This window comes from Phodopus roborovskii, unplaced genomic scaffold, assembly GCF_943737965.1.
Source record: "Phodopus roborovskii unplaced genomic scaffold, PHOROB, whole genome shotgun sequence".
Taxonomy (NCBI): Eukaryota; Metazoa; Chordata; class Mammalia; order Rodentia; family Cricetidae; genus Phodopus; species Phodopus roborovskii.
The window spans coordinates 105001-113873 of NW_026126957.1; the positions used below are offsets into that span (position 1 = coordinate 105001).

General features: G+C 46.3%; 1 pseudogene; it reads right to left on the minus strand.

Moving 5' to 3' along the window:
• The window catches only part of LOC127214713 (zinc finger Y-chromosomal protein-like), a 4565-nt pseudogene extending 517 nt beyond the window's left edge, over nt 1-4048 (minus strand).
• Between the last annotated feature and the right edge of the window lie 4825 nt (nt 4049-8873).

Below are 8873 nucleotides of genomic sequence, written 5' to 3' on the forward strand. Positions count from 1 at the left end.
TACAGTGCAAACACTGGTGTGTTTTGCTTTCTTGGTGGGTAAGAGCATGTTGCTGTGCCTCTTTAGTGTCTGAGAAAGTCAGCACACAGATGTCACATTTCAATGGTATCTCCTTTCTATGCTTAGTTTTTACATGTGTTTTCAAGTTAGAGGAGTCTGCAGACTTGTACTCGCAATACTGGCATTCATAGGGCTTCTCTCCAGAGTGAACGCGTATGTGCTTTTTGAGCTCTGACGGGTGACGGAAACCCTTACCACACTCTACACAAATGTGAGGAAACTTCTTGCTGTGGACTGCCAAAAGGTGGCGATTCAATAACGCCTGTTCATCTGTTTCATAGTCACAGAACTTACACTTGTATGTTTTGCTGGCTTCTTTCTCTCCATGAGTTGTTTTGTGAATACGTAAAGCCCCAGCATGGGAGAAATGGTTCCCACACTCATCACACTCTGTGTCCTTTCCAGCCTTACTGGTCATCTTGTGCCTCTTCAGGTGATCATGTAAACTTATCCTCTTGTTGGTACTGTAATCACAGTCAGTGCAGTGGTATTTTTTTATTGGCCAAGTGTTCAGGAATGGTTTTTCAAGTGTCTTTTCAAGAAACTTTTAGACTTAAATTTCTTTCCACAAAACACGCAAGGATAGACTGTTAAAGGTTGTCCATCAGGACCAACAATTATTGCTAAAAAAAGACGAAGAGACAAAAGGCAAATAGTGAAGCTTTATTTTATTTTTCATTTCTTCAGTAAGTCTAAAGTAGGTTCCTAGCTTTGGGAGCCCATTCCCCAATGGAGAGATACTTTCTCAGCCTAGATACACAGGGGAGGGCCTATGCCCTGCCCTAAATGATGTGACAGGCTTCTGATGATACCCATGGGAAGCCTCACTCTCCCTGGGGAGGGGATAGGGGTGGGATGGGGACATTGGTTGGGGTCATGGGAGGATGGGAAAAAGAGAGGGGGAAACTGGTATTAATAAGTAAAATAAGATTGTTTCCACTTTAGTAAACATTTATAAAAACATAAAATTAAAGTATGTTCTTGAACTTTATCAGTTTTTAACTTGTCACTGCTTTTCAATATTCATATTGCAATCACAAGAAAGAACTGGATCCACTATGACTAGATTAACATCATTCCTACCAATTTTTTTTAAATAAAAATGAAGCCTTATCAACTTACAGACCCAAAGGAAATAATTTGTAAGTAAAGTTAAACATTTAATTAACTTTATTACAATCCAAACTTTCAATAATCTATGACATTCTTCAACAACACCTACAAAAATTTAATGTAAAGCTGTACTGTCCCTATAAACAACCAAGGAATGAATATATGCTGCTAACATATATTCCCTGGTTTCTCTAAGGGATGTCTGTTTAAATGCTCTGGTGGTAGCAAATGCCTGTAGCTCATGTATTGAGGGCAGAAGGATGAAAAATTCTTTTGCCAGGCTGAGCTGCAAATGAAGAATTTGTCCTCAAACAAAACACAGAAATAAATGCACAAAGAAAAGTGTTACTGTTTAATCTTCACATTGAGTAAACTAACACTGGAATTAGATGGTACATGCCAATAATTATGGACAGGTTGAGGAAGCTGGATTGTCACTATTTGAGGTCAGTCTTGGTTAATGTGTGAGACCCCACCAAGAAAGAGTAACACATTTTATGGATTTCTATTCTGTTAAAACAAAACAATCAGAGAGTTAAGTTCCTTTTTCTTAACTTCTGTTTTACAGCCTGTTTTATAACCCCACTAATCAATTCACGACTATCAATTGAGATGGGAAAAATTAATAAGTAAAAGATATAAAGTAGGGCTTAAGGCAAGAAGAGTACACAGGAGAACAAGAATTTCTACAAGTAGACAACTTCATCACTACAGAGGAAAGAGCCCACATGCTGTTCTCAGGATATAAAGAAGAAAACCCAGAGCCCAACACCAGCATCCTCCCTAGCTAATTATCTTGAGAACAAGGCCACTGAGCCTGTCCACATTATAAAGAAATAGGTTTGAAGAGAAAACTGACTGCAGAGAAATGTCCTGAGACCTACAAGACTGACCCTAACTAACAATCTGATCATCAGTGGAAAGGCTACCATAAATGCCCTTCCCGATAATGAGATTTGATGACTAACTTATCCACCACCATAGAGGCCTCATCTAGTAGCTGATGGACACAGAAGCAGACACCCACAGCTAAACACTGAGCTGAATTGGAATCCAGATGCAGAGAGGGAGGACAAGACCAGGCTACAGAAACCCACAGAGACAGCTAACCTGAACAAGGGGGGAGTCAATGGGCCCCCAGACTGATAGCTGGGAAACCAGCATTGGACTAACTCAGACCCCCTAAACGTGGGTCTCAGAAGGACCTCTGACAGTGGAACCAGGATGTATTATTCCTGGTGCACCAAAGGACTTTGGGAGAACATTCCCCATGGAGGATACTCCTTAACCTAGACTCGGGGGGGGGGAGGGTTTAGTCCCTACTCCAAATGACTTGACAGATTTAGATGACCCCTTGTGGAAGGCATCACCCTACATTTGGAGTAGGGGGATGGGAGGGGAGGGTGGTTGGGAGGCATGGGAGGGGGCTGGGGAGAGAGGGAGAGAGGACGAAAGGAAGAAAGTGAGGGAGAGAGAGGGAACTGGGATCGATGTGTAAAATAAGAAAAATAAATTAAAAAAAAAGTTTGTACTCTATTGAATGTCTGTAACCTTGGAAACCTTTTGAACTGAGGCTAGTGGTCTCAAGCCTCCCCTTTCCATTTTCCCTTTTAAAAAATGCTTCGCATTTGTGAGCATGCATGCACCTTACTCTTCCTATAGAGTGAGGAGGTCCCAGCCTGTCTGGTTCTTGGCAATAAAAACCGTTTGCTTTTGCAATCAGGAGTCACTTCCTTGGAGGATGGCAAAACCCATTAGGCACAACAAACTCTGTTAATGGTATATAATTGTAAGTTATTTGTCTCAGAGTTTCTTTTACTGCAGTGAACTCCATGACAAAAAAGCACTTGGATAGGGAAGGGATTATTTGGCTTACACTTTCATGTCATTGTTCATCACTGATGGAAGTAAAGACGGGAACGGAAACAGGGTGAGAACCTGATGTCAGGAACTATTGCAGAGGCCATGGGGGAGTGCTGCCTAATGGCTTGGTCCCTGTGTCTTCCTCAGCCTGCCTTCCCACAGAACAAAGGAACACCAGCTCAGGGGTGGCTCTGCCATGGAAGAGACCTTGCCTGTAATCCCTCAGACTGTCATTCCAGCCCTGTCCTGTCCCAGGGAATTACTTCCCTGGGATCCAGCCACAGGTCTTCTGCAATGTCCTGGAAAGAGGAGAGGAAAGTGACTCTGGCATGTGTGCTAAGTGTCCCTTCTCCAGCATCAGAGCTTTGAGCACTCAGGCAGCTCCATTCAGGAGCAAGGGGTATCCAGAGGGAGCTCCACCTCAGCTAGCATGTTGTCTGCTGGGCAGCAGTGGGCACACAACCAGTCCACGATCATGAGCCTCCCCCTGGGGTTCCTGCCAGCAGCTGAGTGACAGGGCCACAGTCTGCATACCACTCCACAGTGCTCTATACTGATTCATACCCTGCGGGTGGGAGGCACACAGCCTGTGTTCCAGCATGTAGATCCCCCCCTTCCACCCTAGCAAACAGCCCCAAGTCCTCAGTGTGACTCCCTGTCAGGGACAGATCTTCACCAGACAGCTTGATCCTGTACTCCTTTCAAATCAGTCTATTACAGAAGTAAGGCTTGATGGCAGAGACAAAGGTCATCCTGAGAGGTACTACTTTGCTGGGCACACTTCCCCACCTGTCAGAGCAGGGCAGAAAGCAGAGGACATTGTTGTGTAGCACACCCTGCACAGAGGATCCTCCTAGCTGGATGTAAGCTGCCCCAGCAGGACAAGAGCCCCTAACAGTACCATGCCCACTGCCCGGGCCACATCCCGGCTGATGACCTGCAAGTTCAACAAGGAGCCCTGCGGGTCTTCATCTTGCTCCCAGAGGAAGCCTGAGATCTTGGGGTGGTTCATCATCTGCCTTTGGTCGAGGAGTCCTAAACACTGGGAAATGAGCAGAACCTATCCAGGCACAAGAGCCTCTCCTCTGGCCCAGGGAAGCCACAGGTGCTACTCATGGCCCCCTCTTTCTGGAGAGGGTTTCGGTCCTTTTATGGGGCAAACATGACCCAGTGAGGAAGGACAGGGGAAAGTGCTTGGGTGACATAGACATAGGTCACAGGCATTTACTTGGGCATGACCCCTGAGCAGAAGGCAGAGGACCCTTGCCCAGCCAGCAGAGTTAAAAACCCAAAGGAAAGTGACAACAGGAATTGGCTTCAGTCAAACTTCAAAATGGACCTAAGTCACAGAGCGTGAGAATCCACAGTTAGCCTACCCTGCACAGCCTGACTTGACATGGTCTCTGCCATGGTGAAAATGGTGGCCCATAGTAAACTCAAACTGAGTGAGGTTCATAATTGGAAGACAATGACCCATATCCCTACACTAAGGTGATACCAATAAGTATTATCTTTTTTTTCTTTTCTTTTTAGCTCACACTCCCTGGACATGGATGGTTTCTCAGGGAATCAGTAAAAGTGCTAAAGCTCTCCAAAGACATCATTCACAACACAATCACACAAACACACACCCTCACACACACAATCACACGCAGGCACACACACACACTCACACACTCACTCACACACACAGAGTGAGACACAAACACAGTCTCCACTGCAAAGATTCACAATCTTTACAGACACACACACAAGTACTGTCGTACAGAAAATTAGAAGAGAGCACACAGTGACTAACACACCCTCCCAAATAGCTAAATAAGTATTATAGCTATAAACATTTTCATATACAGAGAGAGGAATGTCTCCCTCTCTCTCTCTCTCTCTCTCTCTCTCTCTCTCTCTCTCTCTGTGTGTGTGTGTGTGTGTGTGTGTGTGTGTCTCCCTCTCTCTGAAGCCAAGGCCAGGGAATTGTGCAAAGACCTTCACCATTTGGACTAGTTACTGCCCCTATTCCTATGGCAACATGGACCCTCTTTACTGCTTTTCAGGGAGAGTCTCCAGTGTCCCCCCTCATAGACAGTCACCCTGGTAAAGATACTGCTGTGTCCAGAAGCCTGGGATGCTTGATGACAACCAGACTGTGTTTTCAGGTGGGATCTGAGCCTCTCAGCCACATCCCTCCTAGGAGCTCATAGGTCCTACTAGCTTGATCATTGATAGAGCACATGAGGTGCTGCAGCAGCTGCAACTCCTCCAATGCAGAGTGCAGCTTCCCTAAGCCCCCTTGCAGGCTCTGCCCACGGGTTTTCTGGACTTCCTATCTGATCTTAACCTCTTCTTGTGGCAGCTTGTCCTGCTCTTATGTCACCACCTCCGGAACTTCCTGAAAATCCAACATCAGCAGCCAGGCGTTTTCCCCAGGGACCCTTCATCTTGTCTCCCTGTCTCCACGGGGAGCAGAGCTGTCTCTCACCAAGGACCCCAAGGCTGTAGCAGCTCCCACTCCTGCCCTTGGAGGAAAGGCCCAATCTACACAGCCAGGTCAGAGGAGGTCTGCTCTGCTATCCACTAACTGCCCTCTCCCACCTGGTCTTGGGGCTCCCTTGGTGTGGGAAAGTTACCGACAGGCACACTCCTCTCTACTACCCAGGGGTTGATCTCTGCTCTAGGAGTGTTTTGCAAGGGGCTCAGGCTTTTTCAAAGTGTGGTCTTTTCTAGATGTACATCTGCCCGGGTCTGAACCATGAGCATGCCAGCTGGGTTTGGGACCGTGTGTGTGTGTGTGTGTGTGTGTGTGTGTGTGTGTGTGTGTGTGTGTGTTACAGATTCCAGGGCACTAGTAGCCCACAACCTAGCTCCTACCACTCATCAATCTGTGACAGGCACACAGGACCCTCTGCTATCACTCATTCCCTGACACAGTCACCTAGGATCCTCATATGTCACCTGGGCTGTCCACCTTGGCATGCAGCCTTCCTGGACTCTCTTGGTCGGGAACCCTGCTGGGACTGGCCAGACTGGACTATGAAGACCTCAGCAGAGCCTGTTCCAGGTGATCTTGCTGACAAACTCCCTGTGGTGCTAGCATAAAACTGTTTTGTTTTTCCCAGCTGTGCCCTTACATGCATGCAGCTTTCTAACAGTCCTTTTAAATAAACACACCTGTCCATTGGCCATCTCATCCTCTGAGGTACTGATTTTTCCTGGGGAGGTCTTTTTCTACAGACATTAGTGTGTGGTCGTTTTGGATTAGACCTACCACATATGGGAGTTAGCAGAGAGATTGGGGAAAAGCAGAAGGAGGCCAGTAACAGGACATACAGCAATGGTGGATGTGTTGCTGGTCTGGTTTTATGGGGGAACTGGAGGTAAAGTTCTTTAAGTGGTCTTTTTAAAATATGTGATTTGAGGTCTAGTGCCCATGAGTTGGTTTGTGGGAGTAGTGTGTATGTGTGTGTGTGTGTGTGTGTGTGTGTGTGTTATTGTGGAAGAGAGAGAGAGGAGGAGAGAGGGGAGAGAGAGATCATTTATGTGTGATTTGTCAGTTTCTCTGTGTGTTTGTGCATGTGTATATATTTACTTGTTTCGGAATGTTACTTGTTTCTGAATGATTGTATATAATGTTGGACATACCATGTTCTATTCTCTGGGCCCTTTGTGTGTGTTTGTGTGTGTGTGTGTGTGTGTGTGTGTGTGTGTGTGTGTAAGGTAGGAGAGAGAGAGAGAGATAATGTGCCGCAGACCTTTCAGTGGGCGATGGGTCTCCCGGGGAGACCAAGACTCCGATGAACAGGTCAGGAGTGGTTTCGGCTTGACAGACAGACACAAACACACTGGAGGAGGTTTGCAACTGCTGCCATTTTTATTTCAGAGCATCAGGTTTTTATGCAGAAAGTTCAAGGAACAGATCTTTGGCCACAGTTTAAAACTTACAGACATACTATAGAAATGTCAGCAATTATTTTGGAGCATGAGATCGAAATACATCTCATGTTTATTTTGGCCTGCTTGTGGTCAGCTTACCAGGGATTTGATTTACTGAGTTTAGAGAATAATCATTGTCTCTGGTCAGTAAACTTTAACAGCATTGATAAGAACTCTTGTGCTGTTTTATTGATTTAGGGGCCCTAAAATCTTAGTAGTAAATCCCCACAACAGCTTTGCTTCAGGCGGGCTAATTAAGCAGGGTCATCTTCTGGGCAAATTCCTATAGCTTTAGGTATGTTAATTTATTAGGCCTTGGGCTGACACCTGAAGTCTCCACTGGCACCCTGGGATTTGTAGCTGAGGGCTTGTCTGTATCTCTTTCTGTCCCTGTAACTATATCTAAGTGTTTCCTGGGCTTCTCTGAATTAACAGTGGAGCTATAGGCCAAAGCACCCATGATCAAAAGCATTAAAATTATCATAGCACAACAATCACCTAGCACCTGTTCCAGACTGTCAGTGGGGCAATCACCTGCAGGGTCCTGAACCACTTTTCCCAGGAGGCATAACCACTTGTGGTGAGAACCTCTGGACAGGTAGCCATTGAGATTTCTCCTCAGCCATTGCTACACTGTCTCCACTGGGGCTGATGTGGCAATAATGTATGGGGGATTAGTCAATTTATCTGTGTGTTTGTGCATGTCTATATTTACTTGTTCTGAATGGCTGTAAATAATGTTTGTATCCCATGTTTATATTCCCTGGGCCGTGTGTGTGTGTGTGTGTGTGTGTGTGTGTGTGTGTGTGTGTGTGTGTGTGTGTGTTTTATGGGCAGAAGGGCTGTGCCGGACCCGTGAGTAAGTACTTAGGAGTTGTGTGAGGGATGAAATCATTAGTGCTGATCTCTTGCTAACTGTCTCTATTCAGAACTTTAATGTGTTTCCCCACTGAAAGTGCTAATGGCCTTGGAATTTATCTAGGGTTCTTGAGGCAGAAGTCAAGGGATGAGTAGGGAGGAGCCTAAAGCCCTAGATCCAGAAGCTGTCCCACATACATGTCATGTAAAATTCAGGTGTGAAAAGACCCATGGAACCCAAGAGCCCCCAGGAACCTCCCTCTGTCCCTTCCACTGCTCTACCCCCTGGTGGGAGAAGACAGGTCACCCAGGCAAGCATCTAAGTGTGGACAGCATATGAACCCAGGCCTAAGGGGATGCTACCTTCTGGAAGTGTGGCCATGGGGGTGGATTTCCCAATTTCTGTTCCTAGATACACTTGGGAATGGTCATACTTTTTCCCATGGTCAGCATTCCCCAAGACACCCTATAAATGAGAAAGAGGACAAGAGTGCTGGAGATGCTTCTGTTCCAGAGTGATAATCGATTGGTCTCTTATTATCTCTCGTGGCTGTCAGGTTTGCACTCAAGGTCCTTGAAAACCTTTTTTCTGCATCAGAAATGAGGAGTTGCTGGCTTACCTGTGACCTGGGTGATGGCTGGGCCAATCAGAGACCTTCAGGTTGAGGTCTTTTAGCATGTTTGCCCATGCTGAGATATGGGTAGCTATAGCATCCCACAAGGATATTGTCAGATTTCAGAGGTTTGACACTGGCAAACCCCATCTTGATATCTTTTGCCTCTGGGTCAAATGCCCTGTAGAAATGGCCCCTTTCCAATCCTGGAAACCAGAAAGAGGGGACTGTGCTGGGTACTATAGAACACTTGAGGGACCGGGAAGCTCCCCAGAGGCCTCACCCTCTGAGACATGTCAGTCGGTGACTCCACTCAGTCAGCAGTTGGATGGTAGCAGACCTTTTTTTTCTTATCCAGGTGAACAAATCTGGGGTTTCCAGTCAGCATAGAGCAGGATGCCAGATCCCTGAGGCCATGCAGGGGGTGGGAGAGCCCAC